The sequence below is a fragment of the Copidosoma floridanum genome, unplaced genomic scaffold, assembly GCF_036245765.1.
Source record: "Copidosoma floridanum isolate Cflo_tuat_1 unplaced genomic scaffold, Cflo_Japanese_pri ptg000013l, whole genome shotgun sequence".
NCBI lineage: Eukaryota > Metazoa > Arthropoda > Insecta > Hymenoptera > Encyrtidae > Copidosoma > Copidosoma floridanum.
Window position 1 is genome coordinate 31,866,869 of NW_028321890.1, and position 24,196 is coordinate 31,891,064.

The 24,196-nt window shown below is 38.3% G+C and overlaps 1 protein-coding gene across 4 annotated transcripts in view; it reads left to right on the plus strand.

Annotated features, from left to right (window-relative positions):
- Positions 1 to 1,174: 1,174 nt before the first annotated feature.
- dsx (transcription factor doublesex) overlaps positions 1,175 to 24,196 on the plus strand; it is a 71,929-nt gene continuing 48,907 nt past the window's right edge. For all 4 annotated transcript variants that reach the window (XM_089590890.1, XM_089590892.1, XM_089590891.1 and 1 more), the window contains exon 1: positions 1,175 to 1,526. The gene's annotated coding sequence lies outside the window, so the exon portion shown is untranslated. The remainder of the gene's footprint in view (positions 1,527 to 24,196) is intronic.

A 24,196-nucleotide genomic window follows, 5' to 3' on the forward strand; every position in this document is an offset into this window, starting at 1 on the left:
CGCGTATATATATATATATATATATATGTATATATGGTACAACGCCAAAGACTATACGCACGACTATCAATCGGCGACCAAGAGCGCGCGAGCGTATATATATACACGGAGCATCGAGAAAATTTATATACTCCGTAAGAGGTGTTATCCGCGTCCATCTCTTGATCTCTTCATCCAACAACTCCTCTCGATGTACGCGCGGACACTTACACCGCGTTGGAGATGATATCGGCAGTGCGCATGGCTGTGCCATCGATCATCACCCTTGGGACCCCCATAGTGCGCTCCCTGTCTTTTAGTATTAGTATTTTTTTTTTATTGGCTTAGAGAAAACATACAGCCACTGAGTAGTAACTCCCTGTCTTACATTACCCTACTAGCGGAAGAACAAGTGCATCAAACGCGGAGGATGATGTTCGCTATATCATGTACAACCTGCGATTGGTACCGATTACTTTGGGCAAAGTGAGTACAGCGAAAACTCCCGATGCACCCATCGATCCATGCGCTACCGATCTTTCGAACGATTAAAGGAGTTCACCCACAAATTTTGGCTCTAGATCGGTGTACTAATCCGAAGAAAGCGTCCTCTCGCTACGTACAGTAGACTCGAAATAATTCGCGGACATTCAAACGAGTGAGCATAGTTGGCTCGCACTTTTCGAGGTAGCAACGGTATAGCATAAGATCGGCGTGGCCCAGTCAAATGCACCATCAGCGAACGCTGCACTCGCTCTGCTCCGCATAAGTACTTACATTATAACGTATATGTGCAGAGTACGCGGTAGCTGTCGAGCGAGAGCCTCGTTTTTTACGTTATAAGTATATACGTACGTGCAGAAGGCATGGCTCGACTTTAGCCACGCACGCTCGCCTACTCTCTTTCTCGTCTTCGCGCTCGACGTGTATATATAATGCATGCCTGTATATAGGTACGCGCGAACGCACGCGATCTTCCAAGGCACGTATATACAGCCGCGGGCGAAGGAGCAAGCGAGAAAGAGATAGAGGGACTGTACGGTAAACAGGCAAATTGTTACAATGTTGCACGGACGTGTACAGTCCGGCCGAGAAGTGAGAGAGAACTCTAGCTCGATCGGCTGGTATAAGTATACTTGCCGTTGCGGATTTCACAGCCGGCTGTGCAGTTTGCCGCTGCCCGCGATGCGTGAGGCCGCAGCTTTTGCGAGTTGCATGTATACGAGTGGTGTGGTGCATATAAGTGCGCGCGAGCGCGTCTCGTTCACTCGCTTCGAGGTGCATTTTATACCAGTTTCGTGTTGGAAAAAATTGCTTCTCGTCCCCTCCGATGTCACGTTTGACTCCCTGAGATTGTTGTGCTCGCGTTACCGATTTACCGATACGTACACTCTTCCACGTCAGAACTCAGTGTCCCTTCGAGAGTTGCTCGTTCACTCTTATTCTTGTAATCGCGAGTTCGTAAGCCAAAAATCTATCGGTGCGGATGGTACGCTTGCAGATGACGACAGCTGCTCTGAAGGTCGCCGATCGCACGCCACTATAAGGTGTGTATACGTACGTGGATTCACGTAATATCGATGCACGACGATTACAATGTGTGAGCAGACGAGGCGAACGCGCGTGCGCCACAGAAGAAGACATTGCTCACATTATTCGGTTTACCTGTACTGCAACGTATACCTGTAATACTATAAAAACATACTACTTAGCTATACTGTTGCGTCTGTACCTACAGTTCAATATTTCGTCACATTATTTCTTATTCGTTTTGTCCAGATGAGACTGATTTTTTTTGTAATTGCTACCAACTGATCTGTTGTAAATAAGGTTTTTATACATTTTGTTCTGATGCCTCTATCTGATTTTTGAGACATAAAAATCACAAACGCTGTAAATCGGTTGATTTATCCGACAGACAACGTGCTCTTTATTTATTGTCAAGTCCCAAATCAGTGTAACTATCTGATCGTTCTCTAGAGAAACGCCTAATCAATGGAATTAATCGGTTTAATGAATTAATCAAGTCAAGAAAGAGTTTGATCGAGTCCACGTATCTGACTCTTGTTATTGTGTATACATTTTCTGAACAAATATTTTACAGCACTGTAGGTAAAACTATCAACAACTTGTACCTAGACATTTCCCTAAAAACCATACGCTTTAAATCATTTCATATAATCAGTCAATAACTTATGTAGAGAGATTATCTAGCTCATAAATTATAATCATAAATGTATAAAATAGTTTTTGGGGATAATTTTAGTTGTTTGCTGTTAATGATAGTAGCACAAACCTTCGGCTTATTTCAGCAGTCAAGTAAATAAAATAAAAATTCAAACTGTAACCTAGGACAGTTTACCGTGATATTTTTCAAAATTAAGATAATACATTAAAACAGAAATTTTCTTTAGAAAGTTTGTTGAAATTAAAAAATTTATTGATAATTGTAATCAGAATCAAGCACTAAAGTGTCAGAGAAAGAGTATACTGAATTTAGGATAAAATGTAGCTCTATGCACCCAGTCAGGCTCTGAACAAAAAACTTTTCTATTTCGTATATACTCGAGTTATTACATTGAGCTGATTCATCATTCAGTCAGTTGATACATATCTCGATTTTTGATGTTGTCACGAAGTTTAAGGCTGAGCATGAAAAGGAAAGAATAATTGATAAATCCGTGCGCACTTTTGATAAAAAAAAAATATCTCGTGCTTCTCTTTATTTCAATAGCTCGACAACAATGTTGCTGATTTTTCTGCTCACCTTTTGGAGTGATAAGATCAGATGTTTTGCAGTGGCTCTCTCAACTCTAACGAGTTCATAACTTCTACAGTTTTTGACACCTATAGTCTCGAAATATCCAAATCAAACTAGTAGACAATGAATGATAATTTTTTAATGAGTTGAAACTTAAAATATTACAGATTATTCTTGAAATTAATAAAATTATAGCATATCACTATGATAAGTACTGAGATATGGTTTTATGAATCAAACGGTTGAAAGCCTCAAGTATGTGGTATAATATAAAATGAATTTGAAGAAAAAAACGTCATAAGTATTGAGTTATCTTGGACGTTTCGTAAATTTTATTAATCAGTTGAAATTTATGCCTCCGTGAGATTTTGTTTTTTTGTTTTCATCGGAGTGTAAAGAGATACGATTTAATTATCACAATTTAATTATGAGAATAATAAAACGATACATAAAACATACATTGTAGGGCGACCAGATGATGAGCTCGAACTCACTGGCAAATTAATGAGTTGGCAACAAAGTTTCGGATAAAAAATGGTATCAACTACTGTAGTATGACGGTGTGCGTAATTAGTATGTCGGGCACTACACAATTATCGCGCTCTCAAGAAAAGAACGTTTTCACGTCGACCCTTCGAGATGTGGATTGAACAAATTTCAGCGTTAACCTAGATGTACCCGTGCAAGAATATATAACGTAATGCGATCAAAAATGAATACCTGATCTCGATACCATTTATATAACTCAGTGCTGTGGGATTGAAAATAACCTTGACTCAGGCCTTCTCCAAGATTCTCTCTTGGGTGTAAGAGTCAGTCCACGGCTCACCCTCTCGATCGATGTCGCTGAATTATTTTAATGATACTATAACTTTTTCGTAAAATCCTTTTTTTGCTGGTCTCCTTTAATTTGTAGATTTTCAGCCCGTAGGGAAGATTTGAAAAATGGCACTGTAGATCGAGTTTTTTAAAGAAAAGAAAAAAAATATTGGCAATCGTTAAATTTTTGCTCAATTAAATGTGTTAAAGAGAACTCGCGATGGAGTAGAGTTTGTGTAAGCTCTTGTATAATTCCTTCAGGAATTTTTTTGGAACAAAGGTTATCTCTACAAATATTCAAGGACAGGGTACCATTTTGGGATAAAATAACTCGTCTGATGACTTTAAGACTAATACCGGGTCTGTGTGTTTTATAGAAAGTAGAATTAACCCCATACATCTTTAAACTTGTCAAAAAAAGCTCGTGGATGGAAAACTGTTCCCTCGAACCGCAGTAGACACACTCTTGCGCAAATATAAAATTCGGAAGATTGTCTACATCACGTAAGTCACACTTGTATCTACTTTAATAGCTCGTTGCATAAACTACATCGGACATCGAGAGAAAGCATCAATAACCTATATATCTCTAGCAATCGAGAAAAACAGGGTCGTCGATTACGAAGGAAAATAGTAGCAGTACAATCGCAACATTGTAACGAAGGAGTTAACAGAGCTATACACTCATGTACGTTTCAATCAAGTCGGTGCTTAGTCATCGGCGCAACACTCGATTCGTTCGTTCGCTTAAACTTTACTTTGCCCCAACTCCCGAGAAAATCGAGAAGGGATCATCTCGCTCATCCAGCTAATAAACGATCCCTGCAATCTTCCACTTGATCTCCTTGCAGCTCCGTAAAAGAGGAGGGTTATCACGACCTCATCCAAATACATATACCCACGACCAGGGAATACAATGTGACGCTCCAATCAATACTACGTATACACAAATATACACGTTTGCCTGTGGAAACGCTACCTCAGATAAGATTGCGAACACTTTATGCCCGAGCTCTATCCTTTTTCGTTAACTTTTGCACCTCCTCTACGTTTGTGTGTTACATGCATGCACGCTATATTCTCCAACTCAATGGGTGCACTGCACGTATAATTACGATACATATATGCATATTATCGTTTTCTTTTTTCTTTTTTCTCTCACACATACACACATTCATTTAGGAGGAGAAGGAGGAAACTTCAAGCGGGAATTCACGTGCATGGCATTTAAACTCAATGGAACGCGAGCTCGTTCACGCGCCAATACGAAATCGACGACATTGTCGAGCAGCCTTGAGATGAATAATGTCGAACTTTATAATCGCGAACCCATATAATTCAGCGGGCACGCGTTATAAAAAACTCGAGCGCGCTATGATTTTCTCATAATCATATGTACCAAAGCTGGAAGGCGAGACCAGTAACTATATCGTTGTTAGCACACTTTTGCGCGAATTTCAACACCGCACGCACACGCACACACACACACACACTAAACGCTAATAAAATTATCGCGTAGTTGCAACTATATTGTAGGGGAAAAAAATGTTTTTAAGCTATCAGTCACTGCGAGGTTACGTAAGTATTATGCACCCGTCTATCGCTAGGAGAGTCTCTTTCCTCGTATACCCTCGCGGCAAAAATGACTCGCGAATCGAGCCTCGACTACTTATACCGCATGAATATCAAAGCGCAGTAAAGTAAAAAAGGAGTGAGAGAGAGAGAGAGATAAAAAAAATATGGTCTTGATAGATATGCACAATCGTATTTATAATCAAGTGTTGGCGCTCAACAAGAGAATCAGAGATTGGGATTCTCGAGCAAAAATATTAATCCTCACTTCTTAAAATGTAATGGATGTGTGTGTGTGTGTGTGTATGTACCTGCCCGCGCGATTCTTAATTGCCCCACGTTTTGCGTCCGCGTGTCCCTCCGACGGGTGGCTCATTTGTATTAACAAGATTCAAGAGTCTTCCGAAGCATTATGCAATGACCACTGCGACAGTGACGACCGTACCTACACATGTTTGTACGAGTTAGAAAAAAGAAAAGAAAAAAAAACCTATACACCCGCAAAGAGCCATTCTTTATTGTATCTAAATATGTATTGTCGTGGTGGTCGTGTGCGCGAGCCGAATTGCATTGTTGCGCGCCCGAGGCATTTATTAAACAACAATTGCCATACAATGTGGTGCTGCTCGCGTATTATTTTCTCCCCTTCTCGCTCGTTCTTTTGGCTCTTCTATTTTTATCGCATCGTTGTTGCGTCGCTAACTTTTGAGACTCGCGGAGGAGGGAGGACTCGCAGTCGTCTGTAGGGCACGGATGACGCGATCCTGCGACTTCAAGTGCAGTGATTAAAAAATCACGTGTATCTTCTTCGTCGTCTTCATTTATCTTGTTTATTGGCACGTGTGCGCAATAGTTACTGGCTAGAGATTTTTTTTTTTTTACATGAACACTGAAATCATGAGGTTGAATGGTTCTGCAAGGGATATTTACACATTAGCGTCTCGAAATTAGATGAAATATTATTTAAATGCTTGAAGGTATCAGAAAAGCACTTGATTTATTTCACGAAAATCGAGTAAGTTGTTTATGTGGTCTCTTAGGGAAAGTCATATGTTTTCTACATTTATCAGTGAAAAGCTTTGACTGAAATGAAAGGCACACTTTTACTGCAGTTATGCCCAAAAACGAAAAAAATGCATATAGTAGTAACAACTACTGTAGTGAGTCAATAATCAAATGGCGTCTGATACTTTGTTTGCCATTACTAGGAATTATCTAAAGATATTTGTATAAGTCTTTCCAAAGCAATATCTTATACCTTCAATGGATCGATATTACTGCGATGTGTGAGCAATCGCTTGCCGATCCGTGAAAGATGTATGCATTGATGTATAAACTTGATATGTAAACCCACGAGACTTTGTTTTCTCTCATCAGCTTGCTCTGTATCTTGTACTTGTCTTTAGTGCCTCCTTGTTTTCGGAAAAATATAGTTGCACCGCTTGGCTGAACAGCAATGAAATCATATTACAAATTTTGTGCCATTATTGGTTGCGTTTCATTTATTTATTATTTTCTTCATTATTTTTGATTCTTTGGGGAATTAGTTACTTTTCACTTGTAATGGTAAGAGGAAAGGAGACTATAATAACTATGACTTTGAAAACTAGTTTACAAAGAGTGAAAAATCAAGTGTTTATGAATATCAAATGAGATTGGAACGGTCGTAAAAACAATTATTTATGGGCACTCGTTTCCCATACTGTAAGTTGAATTTTAATGCTTCTGTGTGAATCAATTTTTATTGCCGTTTTAATTAAATTTGTAAAAATAAGCATACCCTGTTACATCCTATTTCCCGTGTGCGCGTGAAACGTATTACACGTATATATACATATGATGGCGTGATGGTAACAAAAGTGCACTGTCTTACGTTAACGGAGTTAATTTGTGACATTTTTATAGCTTGATATTTGTTGCAACTTACAGTCAATCATTACATCTCAATTTCTACTAATTAAGTACACGATAATGAAAACTTTTGCCCTACAGTGTTGGGAGTGCAAAATTTGAAAAATGTATCAAAAAAGATTTGTATCAACTTACGGGATGACTAAAAACCTTTTTTTTCTGATAATCACAAAACTCTAACCCTCGATAATGTCCAAAATACTAATTGTGCTGAATAATTTTCTCACTTAAAACATACATGAAAAACATATACGAGTAATACAAGGATAATACTAATTGGTACATTTTTACAATTCCAGCATCTACTACTGTTTTTTCGAAGATTCTGGATGTCAGGATAGTAGTTGATTATAATAAATAATTGGGTAGCAATCGGGACGTTTATCACTGTACATTTACAAACCGTGTACACATAGTCACTAGAATATTTTCACTTTCGTGTACGTGACGTATCATATTCCCCCCTCCCCGCCCAATTGTCATGACACGAGACCCCTTACACGTTAATTATAATAATTTACTCCGAGGCCCAACTTGTATTAGGCACGCGTCTCCAGACGCGCACGAACACGAGCATATATATAAATATGCACAGTATGTCGATGCTGTGGAAAAAAGAGGAGGAGAACACACGAGAGTATACGTGGAAGACAGATGCGACCAGAGATTTGAGTCTTATTCGGGATCGTCAATGTCTTGCAACAGAAGTTGGCTAGTCCACATTTTGCGGATTCGACTTGTTTGTTACATTGGCTAATTTTTAGATGTCAAGTTTTTTTATAAACCACCAACCAACTTGATGAAAAAAATAAAATCGATATTCATACTAAAGTAAATATGTATTATTGTGTAGAAAACTACATTACTACAATAGAACTGATATTTCAAGGGAGTAACACGATGGTTATTTAAATGAAAAATCTTATTTTCAACGCATACAAATAAAATAGAGATACCCAACTTAAAATAGTAGTTCAAAAAGATTAAAAACATTTTTTTTCTACTTTAAGCCTCTAATAATTAATTGATTTTCAACTCTAACTGAAATGAACTAAAAAGTTAAGATTCTAACTAAGGTTAGGAGGCTGTGACATTAATTTTTTTTCGTTGCTATAAAGTATAACTACACATTTTTTTATAGTCCCTATGACTATTTTCACCTGCAAAAATTATTCTTACTCTTCTAACATTAAAACTTTTGATCTTTCAAATCTATCAGTCAGTTATTGATAGTTAGAAAATAACTATTAACTAAAGAATTTTTACTAAAAAATTAAAACAAAAAATTCTTAATTAACTGTGAATCAATACGTCTTAAATGTTGATAAATATTCATTCATTTAAAATCGTCCATCGTTAATACCCGCAAGCAAATCATTCATTTATGACAAGTAATCTTTCTTATCAGTGTATAAGCATGTGGAATAAAAACTCTGTTCCAGATAAAATGCAACTGCAGGCAGTAATAGGGTGTCACTTGCGGCATTATATCGATACACACGCGTACACACGCTCACGTATGTTTGTGAATTTTCAGTGAAACAGAAATACTATGTTGTAATTACACTTTCTTTCCTCAAGCTGAAATCTCGCGGATCTTGGAAAAACTTTGGTACGTACGAGAACGCGGTACATGTTTTGTACGTGCAGTTGAAAAAAGTTTGAGCAAACTGTGCAAGTCATTATAAGTCATTTTCATGGAAAAAATTTATTAAGCCAGACCACCACAAATATGAATTAGCTGCAGTTTTTATGAATTAAGAAGATCTATGAAAATGTCAAACATATATTTATTTATTCATTCATGTATTGATTGATTTATTTTTAACTATACTTATTCAAAATGAACGAAAGAGAATTCCTTTCTACAATGATAACTACAACTGTTAATATATGTTATAAAGAAATTTTACTTTGAGTGGTTTTTGGCATCCAGAATCATAAGAATAATCATAATAACTGGAATATGTAGCTTTATTTTAGTTGAAGACGCGTAAAGTAAATTTTGGTTGGAAGACAGAGTGACATAAAAATATATTAAGCTTATTCCAAGTTCTCAATGAATGCTTGGAAACTTAGTCAAAATCATGATGAAACGCGTCTCAAGTGAGATTAGCTCGAAGAAGTATTTAAAATTATTTTTATTTCCATGATTACCACTACGGCCAGCAGGGATATGACAATCGGCAAGACTAGAGGAATGCATAGGACTAGCGGGGCTCATAAGAAAAAACCCGAGAACTTGGGTGATTGGGAAAACTTTGGGAACTTGTATGAAAAAAATAATTGTTAAAATCGTTGAAAGTAAATAGAAATCTAAATTTACTTACAACACTGAATACTTACTTGAGATTATTTAACAAAATTTTTGAGATGTACAGGGAAGTCTATCTCCCATTGATATTGAAAGTAAATAATAAATCTTTCATTATTGGTATAAATTACGAGTAAAATTCACATCATAAAATAATTGGTAAAACAAATTTTTAAATATTAAAAAAAACTATGTCCCATTAGGTACACATCTTATTTTATTGGTCTAACTTTTTAATTACTTGAATATTAACTTTAATATTTTTTCGATACGTCACAATAGTTTTTTACTTTTTTTTCTTTATTCATTAAAATTTTTTAAATCTCAGAAAATAAACACTAAGTCTCAACCATATTTTTTATGATTATGGTCATTTTCAGGCTATTAATAGACCTTATACTAGTCATTAGTGTTTGAGCCAAGCAATCATAATAATTTTAATAATTATTTTACTTTTTGTATATTTACCTTCAAATGAATGAAAAAATGTATAAATTTGAAACTTGTTTACAGTTATTATATCATTTTGTTTACAAAATTTGGTAAAAATAATTTTTTTTTTTTTTCTTTATAATTTATTTTCTTCTTAATTTGCAGTAAAATCTAGGTATACTTGGTTCCATTGTAAACGAAAAGTGGGAGACTATTGTAACAAATATCAAATAAAAATATTATTCCTACATATAAATTGTCTGTTTCCAAATTTTGAATTTTTAAAAAAATAGACACAGATAGTCGATAGATACGCGTTTTTTTCGTTGATACGTCCGTAGGACTTGTATGTAATAATACACCGCATCAATATACCTCTCAAAAATAAACGGTAAAAGTTGTACTCGCGTGTACAGTACACGTGCATCCGAACAAACTTTTGCAGAGGGACAAACAGCAAAGGAAAAATCGAAGACAAAAAATCGCATCGCATACTGTCACGTAATACATATTGTCGTCCACGTGTGTGGCTAGAAATGCAGTTGTGGTAGACAGTCATGTAAAACGACGGAGGGAATAGAGAGATCGCCTTCGCCGCGGAAGATAGATAATACGCCAAGTGACCGAGCGGCTACTGCAGCAACACTGTGTTCCCGACTCTGTACGTCCGAACATGAAAAAGATGAAGAAGAGCCCATAGTGAGAAGACAGATTGCCAAGAAGAGACACAGCGTTGGGTCGAGTCTATGCAGGAGGAGGACAGAAGAACGAGGAAAGAGAGGACGAGTATAAATCAGAGCTCACGATGGGAGGAGAAGACGAGTATGTAATGTAACGAAGGAAATAACACCGTGGTGGAAGGAAAGGAGGAGGAGAAAAATTATAAATGAAAAAAAGGAAATAAGAGATCGAAGAAGAGAGCATCATGTAATGGTACGAGTAACCGGTGCTGCATAAACATTGTTGGCGAGTGAGGGCGAGCACATACTTTGAAAATTCCTAGTGTGCTAGTCAGCTCGTACGCATGAGTGATACCTACGTAATTTGTGTGATCTTACGTTCAAAAAGAAACCTGTATACTCCAGATGGGGAAAGAAAGAAGAGGAAGTAATTGGCAGGTTGTTCCTTAATTTCCGAGCGAACGCCCATGAGTGATTATACAAAAACTAATTGGTCTACGTGTTTCGAGAGAATTAAAAAAAATGTTTGTTAAGTAGCTCGCCTGTTGAAGTCTCATTTGCTTCCAAATGTAGCGTGACGGTACAAGAATGATCTTGGTTACCCTAAAATATTATTAACGAAATTCTTTCCAATTTTACAAGTGTTTAAAGCTGCGTTTTTGAATATGAAGCACGACGTACTTTCATTTCAAACAGAAAGAGTAACGAAAATAAGATGTAAAATGATGATAATTTTTTTTACAATTTAAAGCGATAGTCAGAGTTTTTAACAGTAAAATAATATTACATCAAACATTGAACATTAGTAAAAATGAGATCCATGATTTTTTGTTAAGAACTTTGCTATAAAACATATATATTTATAGAGTAATAGGTATAAAATATTGTTTCTGTTTTAGTATGATTTTGAGAGTACTAAGGCATAGGGTATAATACTCTAAAGTATGAAGTAAGGGTATTTTTTTCAATCTATCATTTTAGTGCTCAACTTTTTTTTTCTGAAACTCCTCATTCTTTTTATTATGAAAAAATGACTAACTTTTTGATTTTTTTTTTATAAGTCCCAGTTATTTTTGTCTGAAAAATTATACTTCTCTTTATAGAAGAAAGTGGTTAACATAACATGTTTTTTTTAAAGATTTGTACGATTTATTTAAGGAGCGCACTTAAATAAAATACCAGTTACCACAGTAATGTCAACTAAACTAATTTTTCAACATTCTTTGTATTTAAAAAACTTTAAAGAGTATATGATGTTAAATTTTAAAGATAACCAAGGTTTTTCAAATATGATAAACAAAGTAGGCCAGTTCAAAAGTATACGAACATGTTAATTTACTTTGGAACCACTAGACAAAAAATTTTTTGGAATTGCTCATATTATGTACACGTGCATTTATAAACGTCAGGGCCACAATAGCATAATATTTTGGTGCACGTTACACATATAAAGTCTTTAAGTGCATTCATTGGTCTAGAAATTTTGAGCGGACCTAAATAATATATTAACTCTTTGCAATCTTTTTTTACATCAACACATTAATTTTATTTCATAGTTGGACTTGCCCCATTTCCAATTGTAACAGTAATGGTATAGAGTAAGGTAAGAGTTCACATCTTTACAATTATAATTAGTCTTGGAGCTCGATGGTTTTTCGAAAAAGTTTCCTCATTCGAGTTTGATACTCTTCTCGATGTTATGAAACTGATTTTCCCAACCGCATTAAAAATGATCACGTGCAAACCTTTTTTTTTTTTTTGTTACGATTTCAACGCGTGATATGTATTTTTTGTTTTATCGGTAGTAACTTTTTCATTTCGTATCAGCTGTTGTTGATAAATCGTTCAACAAAGTCGAGTGCACAAACAAGAAATACAAAGAAGACATCAAGAACACATAAACCAGTACAGAGATATGTTGTGAAAAAAAAATTGCAGAGAGCAAGGCAAGCCGATAGTTTCAGAGAAAAAAAGGCTATATATAGCCTAAGTCACGAGGAAATTTTTGTCTCGTATTGTAAACAGACTACGACATTTCAATCAAAGTTTCAACTATAAAAGAACTTTGTAATACTTTGCGTGACATTTATCTGACTTGTGTAAATATAATTTAATATAATTCTAAAACATTTGACAATTCATCGATTTCACCTCGTGCTAAGAATAATTGGTGGAGTATATGTATGTATATATGTTTTTAGAAAATGCGAACAATGCTTATGGTAGAGATACTGAAAGGAGTCACCCGCGATTATTCTTGAGCCCGTAGTCTCACGTTGCGTTAGTTAAACATACGAGGAGTCTATCGTCGAGTAGCCGCAGTTGTGTGTACAATATATCTAGAGCTTACGTGGTTATTCCTACACACACGAAGTTTCAAAGCACACACGCGCGCAAGCTCATATGTATAATATTGTATACACCGCACATTTGCATAGCTGTGAGCGACAAGTGATTGACACACACCAGGCGCGTGCAGTGTAGAAACTCTCGCGAGGCGTAATTGGTACGTGACTATGTGCAAAGCATAATGTCCGAATATTTTTGTACTGTGTCATTACATTGGGCATTAGTCGATACATTCCGCAGTACCGCGGATATACAAAATGTGCAATGACGAACGATCGACCAAACGACCGATCTCTTACACGTACCACTGAGAGAAAAATATAATATAAATTACTGTGCTGGAATGGTAATCTGGTGTCATTCCGCCGTCTAGGGACTTTTTACTTTGGCCAACCTAATTTTTACCATTCCGGTCAGTAATTTCTATCGTACAAACAGAAAGAATCACTATGCTTACAACAAAAATTACTGTTCTAAACATTGAAAATTATTGTTCCAATATTAAAAAATCTCTAGTAGACCGAACACTACCAGATTACCATTCTAGCACAGTAATTTTTATTACATTTTTCTCTTTGTGTAGGGCAGCTTTTGGAATGGTCTTTTGAATAGTAGGTTTCGTCACATAATCGCCATTGGCTTAAAGTAATTGTAAAACAAGACTGGAAGGACTGTTTCAAGTAACTTTTTTTCTTATTCTTTTTTTATTTCAAGTACTTATTCAACATGCAATGGTCTGTGATATTTATGGACGATTTTTTGGATTTTCTCGCTGCTCGTTTGCACTTAACTGCAGTTACTACGAAATACTTGAAAATAATGTTACTTGTGCTGAAATGTTACTTTTTTAAAAATAATTCCTTGCATCCCCCTATACAGTCGGTCGGTAAAAAAAATCAAATACTTGTGTGTACATAATAATGATAATGTTCGCTCACTCGTATCGGAGACAATGTTATTTTCAATTCCACTCGAAGCGACTCAAAGGTATTAAAATGCCCCATAATCACCGTCGACTTTAAAATAACGCAACGCAACACACACACGCACGCACGCATCAAAAACAACATAATTTCAAGTATAATTCAAATTTTAATGATCGCATTTTATTACGCGGACAATTTACATATTTCATATTTAGCTCCGAGCTCCGCGGCAGCGAAAGATTTGTGCGCTTCTCCCGTTCGGAATATCTCGACGACTTTTACGATCGCGGGAGGCTCGCTCCTCTCTCTCTCTCCGCTCTCTGGCTGCTTCATAATGAAAGAAAAGCGATATAACTCGTGGGCAGAAGCTTCGTGACGCCGTCGAGATTCGAAAATCTCGCGGCCCCGCGCGTCGCGAGGAAAGAAGCTGCGGTTAAGCTCCCTCGAACCTGAAGAATCGCGCGCGCGCCAGCGGTGGCCGCACTGCCGGTGGCAGTAAACCAAGTTTCATCGTAAAGTCCCGCGGTTATTGCTTCACCAAGACAGAGGGGCAGGGGGGACTCCTTCGTCGGCTCGTAATTTTTTTCTTCCCCTTTCTTTTTCTTACTTCGAAATCATATCCTCCTTATCGCCTTTTCTTTTTTCTTTTTGTTTTCCAGTCGCTGGGAGCGCTGGTGAGTATTTCTGATCGCCTTCGATTTTTCTCTTCTCCGATTAGGTCAAGCTAATTTTGATACCTTACCATCGATCGGCTGTGAACTACATACTCTTTTTCTCCGTTTATAATCGAAATGAGAAATATACCCCATTGTAGGTGATCAGTACTGTTAAAAATATAACCGGTTAGCTTCATTTAGAAATGAGTTTCAACTGGAAACAAATAAATCCCTCGTATATATGTTTATTATTGGTTGAAAAAGATTAAGCAAAAGTACGTTTTTGCCCAACTTATGCATCAGACATAGCCTCGTACGTTATTACTAAACTAGTCCACACCAGGTAGCCAATGAGATAGTATTTTTTTTTTGTCCCTGGGACTATGAACTAAATCTGAAACCTCCGTATTTTCCTTGTAATCTTGTAAAAATAAAACGCAAGCTCCACGTACGTAGAACGAAAACAAAGCCTACCATCTTTCTCTCCCTTTCTTCCCTTTTTAGCTATTTTCGAATAAGTACGAGCTTCGGAATTCCGCACCAAGACAAAATCCAGCTGCACCACGTCAATATACGTATGCGTGCATAATAACAATCGAGAAAATCGCGAACATTGTATGTGCAAGCACACGTTCCTCGTGTGTCGTATGCTATGTGTATACTAGTTGAATAGCGTTCGTATATGTATGTAAGGTACAACACGGGCGTGTGTTGTTGAAACATCGTGCATGCACGAGTAGGTATAGGTACAACGTATGAGGAGGAAAATTTTGTAGTCAGCAGCAACGTCGACGACGAAGCACGTTATTGGAGTATTACAGAGAGCTCTCGGGTTACCTCTACGCGTTCGACGAGTCAAGGAAAAAATATGCGGCATAAAAAGATACACGTGCTCAAACACCTCACAGGCTTATTATCGGTTAGCTTGATTACTGAGGCTTGCTGTGATACTTGCGTATACAAACATGTGCTGTAAGTACAGGGAATTTTTTTCCCCCCTTTCGCTCGTCCACGTGTCACGCGGCTATTTTTGAATAGAGGAGTTTTAACTCGAACTACATAATGTATTGGGTTATTGGAAAATATTGCTAGTGTAAAATATAAAGTGTTTTTCGATTTTCTGGAGGAATTTTTAACTTAACAAATAAAAGTTTGTAGCATCGTACAGTAAAGCAATACACAACCAGTTGTAGAATCAACAATTTTTTGAGTATGATGAATTGGGAGTGAGCACCGATTTTGGTTGAATTTGACTATTTTTCATGTAATATTGAACTTTCATTTTCCATGTAAAAAATTGTAACTAAAATCTTTTTTGGTTGGTTTTCCAATGCCAATGAATTCCTTACTTTGAGTCTTTTTTCTTCCATCGCACTTAACATTGGCTCACGTGAAACAGATAATCAGAAGTAATAGGAGTAAACTACTTTCAAAGGAGAAAATGGGAAGCACCTAATTAAAAGGTGCACCTGCAAGCATAAGCTCATGCATGGACAGATACACCAATTATATCCATCACATCCTCACGGCAATTTTTACCCCGTTGGGTACGATAAACTTATACGATAAGCCGGTGTATCGTCTCCAACCTTAGTAAGATAAATTTTAGTACCCTTTTTTTACGTACAAAAAATATTTTATGAAAACTTTTCTGTAACGTAACAGCTAGACCAGATAAACCTTCTTAAGTGAATTTTCCGGTATTCCATGTAATGCGGTGCAAAACAGTGGTGCTGTGCGCGCCACTCAGGCGTTCGTATATTGAGGTACAGTTGTTTCTGCACCAGATAACTTTACATTGCTGCTGTGCCGCAAGTGAATTACCATTTTAGCACGATTGTATCATTTAGCCGTTCGATGAAGATAGCCCCTACAAAGAGAGCGAGTGTATGTACCTACGTACGTGTATAGGCATCGCATACAGTGTAATATGTGTACTGCAAGCATCACGTGTAGACGCGAGCCTTTGGAGCATCTCATTACCGCGGGCGCTCTGCAATAGTTTCCTCGAGTAATCATACGTGCACCTCTATATACGTAGATGATATTCTGAAGTCACAGTTGTCTTCTCTTGGCTTTTCGCGGTTATTGACAGAAGCGTCAACCATCACGTTCGGTGTGGGCATGGAATTGGTCTTTTGGAAACTCCAAACTTTCTTTGCATGCGATACCAAAGTTCTAAACTATGTTTATATGTCAGTAAAAAATAGTTAAACGTCTTTAGATCAAGGACATTTGTATGTCTGACAGAATAGTTATGATAATTGGTGGTAATGAATAATATGCACTGGTGACAGGATAAAAAAACATTTTCTTTTTTCTGACTTATTAATGTGATACTCCATGATAAAGAATTAAAAATGCATTCAAGTATTCATTTTTTATAAACATAATGTAACAAAAAAGAAAAAATGCACACATAGACTTATGTTCAAGGTATAAAATGAGGAGCTGCAATTGAGGTAATCTAGTATAGTACAATAAAGCATGATTATGCATGCCCTGAATAGGGCCTTCGCAGATGTGTTTCGAATCAAAAAGAAAACCTGTACCTACTAAAGATAAATAGTTTCGAAAATGGGAACAAAAGAAAAACTGCATTTTTCCAATGCGATGGAAATCCTACTTTTTATAGAAAAAAAAAAAAAAAAAAAAAAGTAAATATATATTCCGAAGAAGCACGCGAGAGCGTAGACAGCATTATCGTCCGAAGACTGCAAGAGAGACGCTACAACCGTCATCTTGCCTATTATATCTCTCCCTCTCTCTTTCTCTCCTTATTGGCTTTTTTGCCATTCCAGTTGGAATCCGTTCGTCGTAAAATGCTCGCGAGAGTGACGGTTAATATTCCTAGGGTTTTACGATTGAAAGAGATCCTTTGATTTCAGAAATCTTTGGAGGACTTTGCAAAACATCGCATTACCTGCATGCGAGTGTGATATTACACGATTGTTTAAGGATAACACAATAGCAATCGTTTAATTGAATTTGAAAAAAACCAATCGATTCAAGTTATACGATACCTAGAGTGATTTGGCATCAGTCCCGAAAAAATTTAACTGATGCATATGAATTTTCAGATGGTAATGACCCAATCTAAAAAAATTACGTTGATATTATAAGTCAAAGGATCAAACGACGTTTATTGCAGCTGCAAGATCTATGCTAAAAAGTTGTAAAAGTACACTTAAAAGTGTTACACGAAGAATGAAACACTATCGAAACGAGTATAGAAATCGGTAACGGGCAATTATTTCATACAAAGCCTTTTTGTGGGCCAACACTTTTTTTCTTCAAGTAAGAGAAAAAAAAAAAAAAAAAAAAAAAAAAAAAAAAACGTGAAAGAGCAGGAGGAGAAGCAGGGAGAAAAAGTGCAGGGAACGAGGAGCAAAAAAAGATTTCAAGGAAAAATCATCATTACCTTCCCTTCGACTTTCATAATACGTGTATTTTGTGTTTCTCTTTCTCTTGCGGGGCCCCGAAATTCTGACGTCGCAGCAAATTGCCGCTTCAAGAGGACGAAGAAGAAGCTGCTGCTACCAGTCGTTTGCTCCTGCTGCGCAGACAATTAGGAAGTAACAGCCTCCGGATCTCCCCGAAAACGTCGTAAAATTCGTTTACCGAGTCTCGTCACACCCCTTCTTCTCCTCCTCCTCCCTCCCTCCCTCCCTCCCAACCATTTTCTACATACACAGTACACAAAACAGCTCCCAGCCATTGTCCCTCCGGCGTCTCTCTGTTATTCAAAGTAGCGGTCAATTAGTAGGTTTAGGGACATAAAAATCCACTGCTTCCCTTACGAGATTTTCATGTGAATAATGAGAGATTGAGCATCCCCCCCACACCCTTGAGCCCTGCAGGTGCAAGGACGAGTCCTCTTCGGAAGATTGCAAAATTCAAGTGCGGTTTTTGTAAAACCTCCCCCCCCCTCCCCCGTCCTCAGGGCACCCTTGCTTACTCTTTTCGACTCTGTTGTGTGTGGACTGTTGAAACATACCGAGTTTTAACGGCACATTCATCATTTTTTTTTTTTTTTTTTTTTTTTATGATCTCAAACACACGGGTTATTTCAACGCTAGTCCATAAAAATAGATTTTTTTGTCATCTTTTTTTTCCCTTAGTCGATTTGGATGAGTTTTATGGAGCTATGGAAATTGACTTTGGCCATCCTTCTTGGAAAAAACGAAACCGCTGTTGATCAACATTTATTCGGGTATAACGAGATATTCGTGAAGGATTATTAAGTAAAAGTGCGAGGAATATTACGTGCACAGTTTTCCTTCGCAGGTCACGTATATGAAGTTGGAAAAAGGAATCGGGGACACAGTCGAGGGTCACTTGAAAATAAAACTCGTTGTAGTTTTATAATGTGAGCTCGATTTCATTTATTTATTTATCATTTCATGTCTGAGATGAAAAAAAAAAAAAGGAAGCTATAGGCCGATTCGTCTCGGACGAGTTGATTACAAGCTCGATTGTGTAGTACTTATTGATGCTTTTTTTCAAAGCAACGCACCTGACGTGCACACTAGACCGTCAGTTTGAAAAGAAATATCCTCCCTTACTCTCGTGTTTCAACTTTTTGTTTTTTTTCTCATCTTTCTCTCGCGATGCTCCTCATCCTCGTTTTAACCCACACACCCATGCACCGCGGCTCCTTTTATTCTCGCGTCGCACGCAACACACACACACCCATAAACACGGGCAATTTGACGACTTTTGTGCGCGGCTCGTGGTGTATAAAATAGAGATCTTAGAAAAAGGCAGGTCAAAAGTCGACCGCACAATAGGCATAGAGAGGATGAACAATACACGAGTGCTATACCTCTGAGCTGTCATGAAATCCCCTACGCGTCTATATCTCGGGAGACTTCATTATGGGCGATTTCCGATGATCAACCTGAGGTCACATATACGTGCCAAATTTAAAAACATACACGCTCCCTTGTCCGCGAAGATCACAAAGTCGATTTCTGGATTCCTCTTCGTGCAAAATTACAACCACTCGCGGCTATACATGCCGTGTGGAGAAAAATTTCACTTCGACGACGGCAAGAGTGGCTTTCAGGGATCCCGACGACCACGTAGTTAGGTTGAGGAAAATGATTTAATTTTACGACATATTCGGACAAACTCGCGCCAAATAAAGAGCGCCCGTATCAATTCCACCGGGGGGATGACACCTGTCCCTCCCTCTGTATCGGTTGCATCCTGCCTTGTATATATATACATGCGCGTATCGATTGCAAAAGGAAAAAAAAAAACGACCAAGTCCTTCGTGACTCTGTGCGTGTAAGCCGATCAAACGGGATTATGAAAAAAGAGCCAACAGCAGCAGAGAGAACCGTGGACAGGATAAGGCCCCTATATGTATGTTTACAGCAGCGGCCAAACGAAGCCTTGGCCAAGGCGATACATTGTAGTTTACGATGTGCTCCCCAGACCGAGAGGAATACGAATGTTGTACACTGCCAATGGCTACTCTCTCTCTCGTGCACACGCAACAACTTCTCGGGCCGTGTTTTACTTTCTCCCTCCCTACGCCCCTCTGTGTGTTCGCTGGCGATACGCGGGTTGTACATCGGTTGGATCGAGACTTTGGGCATACGGAAAGATACCGATTGTACACCGGTGGGGGGACGAATTTTTTATCATCTTTCATTTCCCTCCAGCAATACTTGGAGACGAGACAATGGTTATGAAAAAAAAAACAATATACAAACAATTTTAAATGACCGAGTTTGCTTCAACCCTCGTTGCGAGAACAAGACGAACAAAACCGTGAGTCCATAATTCTCGGCCCGACCGGCTTTTACGGGCGTTAGCGTAAATAGCTCGGCGAAGATCCGTGTAAGAAGCAACGCGTGTATAGGCAGTTATTTGAGTTTCCTCGAGAGCGAAAAAGAGCGAGAAAGGTGTATATACTTACCAATTACAACTTTGTTGTGCAGGCCGGTATCATTGAAAATGAACCGCAGTTCAGCGGTGACGGGATTATTACGAGACTCCCTCTTTCTTCTAGTTTTCCTACCCCCCCTTCCCCCCGTGTCTGCGGTTGGGCAGGTAACTCTGCACGGCATCTTTCGATCCGTCTCTCCCCTGCGTTTATTTCTCGTCTGTACACGTAAATGAATATTACAATCTCATTGCACTGTGCGGCTTGTACAGCCACCGCTAAGTTGCACGGCATTGCTGCATTGTTCTCTCTCTCTCTCTCTCGAATCTACTTACTTGTAACGAGATATTATATTTTTTACATTGCCTTGTTTACCTGCAAAGTTTAATCAACGGCTCGAAAGGAAAAAATGTCAACGGGGAAAATGGGCTTGATCAATAATTTATTTTGCTTTGGGTTCAGATGGAAAATATCTCTCGAAAGTGTCAGAGCTGTCCTCCCCCTCTCGATGAGTCAAATTAAAATAGTTTTTTTTTTGGTAAAAATATACGGAGGAGGAGCCATGAAACGTTTGATCTGAAAGCTCGGAGATGTGCACTCATCCACAGTAATCGAAGTAACATAATGGAATGATCGAGCAAACGGGGCGCAAAAAATTTACCAAACCCAACGAGCGGAGCAACGCGGTGAATATTTGTCGTATCCTTCGAGGATCCATCCATCGGACCTACGCGTAAAACTGCACCTACATAACGTATACCCTCGTTTCATCACCGATCGGTTTTAACCATCATCCTCCTCCCACGTGGAATTAAAGCACGTCTGTAGGTATGGGTATAAAATCGACAACTCGAGCGACGACGACGCATACACGTCGAATCGGTTTCAATCGGTAAATCTCTTCATCCGACCGCGCACCACCCGGCGAGCGGCTTCGTCTAAGCTTCACCGCAACAGCATATGTATAATACATGTAAAGTATACATCTTCTTCGTTCGCAAGATATACATTATATGTATACAACGTATACGCATATATTTGTCCGCTTGGTTGGTTTTCTGTTTACGATCGTCCTCCCTGGCTCTCCTGTACCTTCCCCTACACCGCATCAATCTCACCCCTGTTTCCTCTCTCGTATGGGCGAGTATACGGGCTCTGCTCTGATGATCCCCGTGAATGGTCCCGATTGCGCTTTTCACTTAGCCCCCACGGCGCGACTGGCTGTTTTTACCTGTCAAATTAATTTGCCCGAGTAAATTTTAAACGCGACGCGAGTGCTAAGTGGCCGTTCACCCGATAATGTTTATATATATATACATATGCATGTACTTTCAGGTGGGCTTTTACTCGATCGATGCATACACAGTTGGATGATTTTTTTTTGGCTTTTAGGAGGGTACTATAATATTAAACTCTGTCTCTCATATTTTTAGTTGCACGGTATAATATAGGTAGTTCTCAAAGACTAATTTTTTTTTCCTTTATCATAGATGGAGCAAACTTTGAGAGAGAGAGTTTTTGTCAGTCTTTGGGTGTGCATATTTCATTTTTACACGTATAAATACAAAATTTCAATATACACAACGAGCGTTCGAGAAAGCTGTGCGGTTTAGTTATCCGAAGCGAGGATATTTTTTCCCGACCCACTATGTATATACACCTATGAGCTCAATTTGGTGTACATCAGTCATGATTATGGGGCACGTTAAAAAATGTAGGCGCTTCGAGGAAATATAAGTGATGAATAAAATTTCGCGCTCTTTACGTGCAATTTACCGCAATCGCCTACGATGGTGGTATTAAATTAAACTGAATTAAATCAATTAAGCACGTCCTCTGTACATTAGTTATAATCGATGAATTCAGAATATACGTAAACGTGGAAGGTTTGAGTCCAAATTATTTGTAAATTTTGAAAGCAGCCCATCTTCCTCAACGACGTTACACACTCACCGCGACACCCCCGTGTGAATCACTTTCAGTAACAGCCTCGTATGCAGTAACCCCAACGAATTTTTGTAAACATCCCCATTTCCTTGCACGTATCGACGAATCCGGGACTACAACCTTGGTATTATTCTTCCTCCTAGATAAAAAACAAGTCACACATCCATTATTCGAGTTGAAATTTTGACAGCTTCCTTTACTACCCACTTATCACTCACAGTCAGGTATGACTCCACGACGAAAAGATACGTAAGTAAATACTCATTTGTAGTACACACAAAGAATAGCCCACACCACACAGCAGTGTGACTACGGTATCAACTGCAAGCTCTTGGAAAGACATTATGATTTGTGGGTTGGATCGAGCAAATGCCCAGGACTATTAAGGACTTTTTCATCAAATCGAGTAATTAACCTTATGCAAGGAATTTATATCTTTTGTATTGAGAGGATACTGAATACAGTTATACAATGATGTAGGATCATCGATTCAATGACCAGGACGCAACTCGACCGTACAGGACGATATCTTACGGGATGCAATTTCACCACAGCCTTTGGGGGTACATCCTTGCTAGCCGACCTTTGTTTTATTCTGAACCCGTTCAGTATACACACGTACATTCCTTGCTTCCTTCTTCGTTTCTCCCATTTACTTTATCCTCCGTCGCTCGGTGCAGAGGACTTGAAGTATATAATACGTACACCGAAGCGTGGGCGGACGAGTTGCTCAAAGTTCGCTAGTAAGTTTCTCAGGATACCCATGCACCCCGAGAGTGGGTGCGCAAACGCGTGTGTACATTTTCATTATCAATGGAGTACTGCCGTTGCCGGCAATCGTTACACTCGTTATCGGACGATCGGAACAAGAAAAGAAAGACCCTTACGGGAAGGAGAGAGGGAGACCAAGATTTGCGTTACTAGCACGCGCGGTTGTACGTACATGTCGCCTTCGTTTTTTTTTTTTTTTTTTTTTGCCACGGGAAATATATTTTAATTTTCATTCAATAATTGAGAACTCATGGGCCAATACAATAATTAATTAATTAGTGTATGTAATAAAAAAAAAATGAATAGCGTAGAGATACAAATTATTGCAAATACATTACTCAGGCTTACGAGTAACTCAAAAAACAGTGCAATAAAAATTTGTCACTACGATTTTGATGATTTAAAAGAGCTTGCTAAGTTACATTCGAAATAATCTATTCTTAAAGCGGAATACAGAGTTAAGATAGTACGCGCGAAAACTGTAGGTGGTAAGGCGTTCCAGGGGTAAGAAATTTCAACGTGAAAAGCTAGTCCATAGTAATCCGTTCGTGCCCAATTAATTTGAAGATCTAGATTAAGAAGTACGCAAAGAGAGACTTACCCATGCACACGCAATACGCATCTTTATACACGACACGCAACACGTCAAAGTTGCAGACACACGCGCATATCAATACAGAGCTACGAGGGGAGCAGTTTTATGTTTCCGCGAAAAAATATGATTATTAACAAACGAGGAGAGTCTTGCGCGGGCGAATCTATTTCGAGTAATTAGTACAAAAAGAAAAAAAAAAGAAAAAAAAAAAAAAAAAAAAGAAAAAGAGAAAGGAAGGCCTCCTGCGTGCCGCAGTTCTTATTTTACGACGTATTCTTTCGTGTGGACGCCGGTGGGACTCCTCTCTTCCCTCCCCCCGTTTGGCCATTTCATGTTCGCTTGGACGTTTATGTATGGCACAAGTACTCGTATACACTAGCGTGTACGTCAGCTAGTAAACGCGTAGAAAGGAAGTTGGTTTTTTTATCATGCCATCCTTTCTGCGTGTAGGTGAGCAAAGAAAAACCTTATGTTCGGAAAACCTTCCGGATTTTGTAGAAAAGCCGTTCGAATGTTTGAGTTTATCGACAACACTACGATACAAAACATCCACTTGTAAGCGATACTTAGCCGCAGAAGAAGACACGC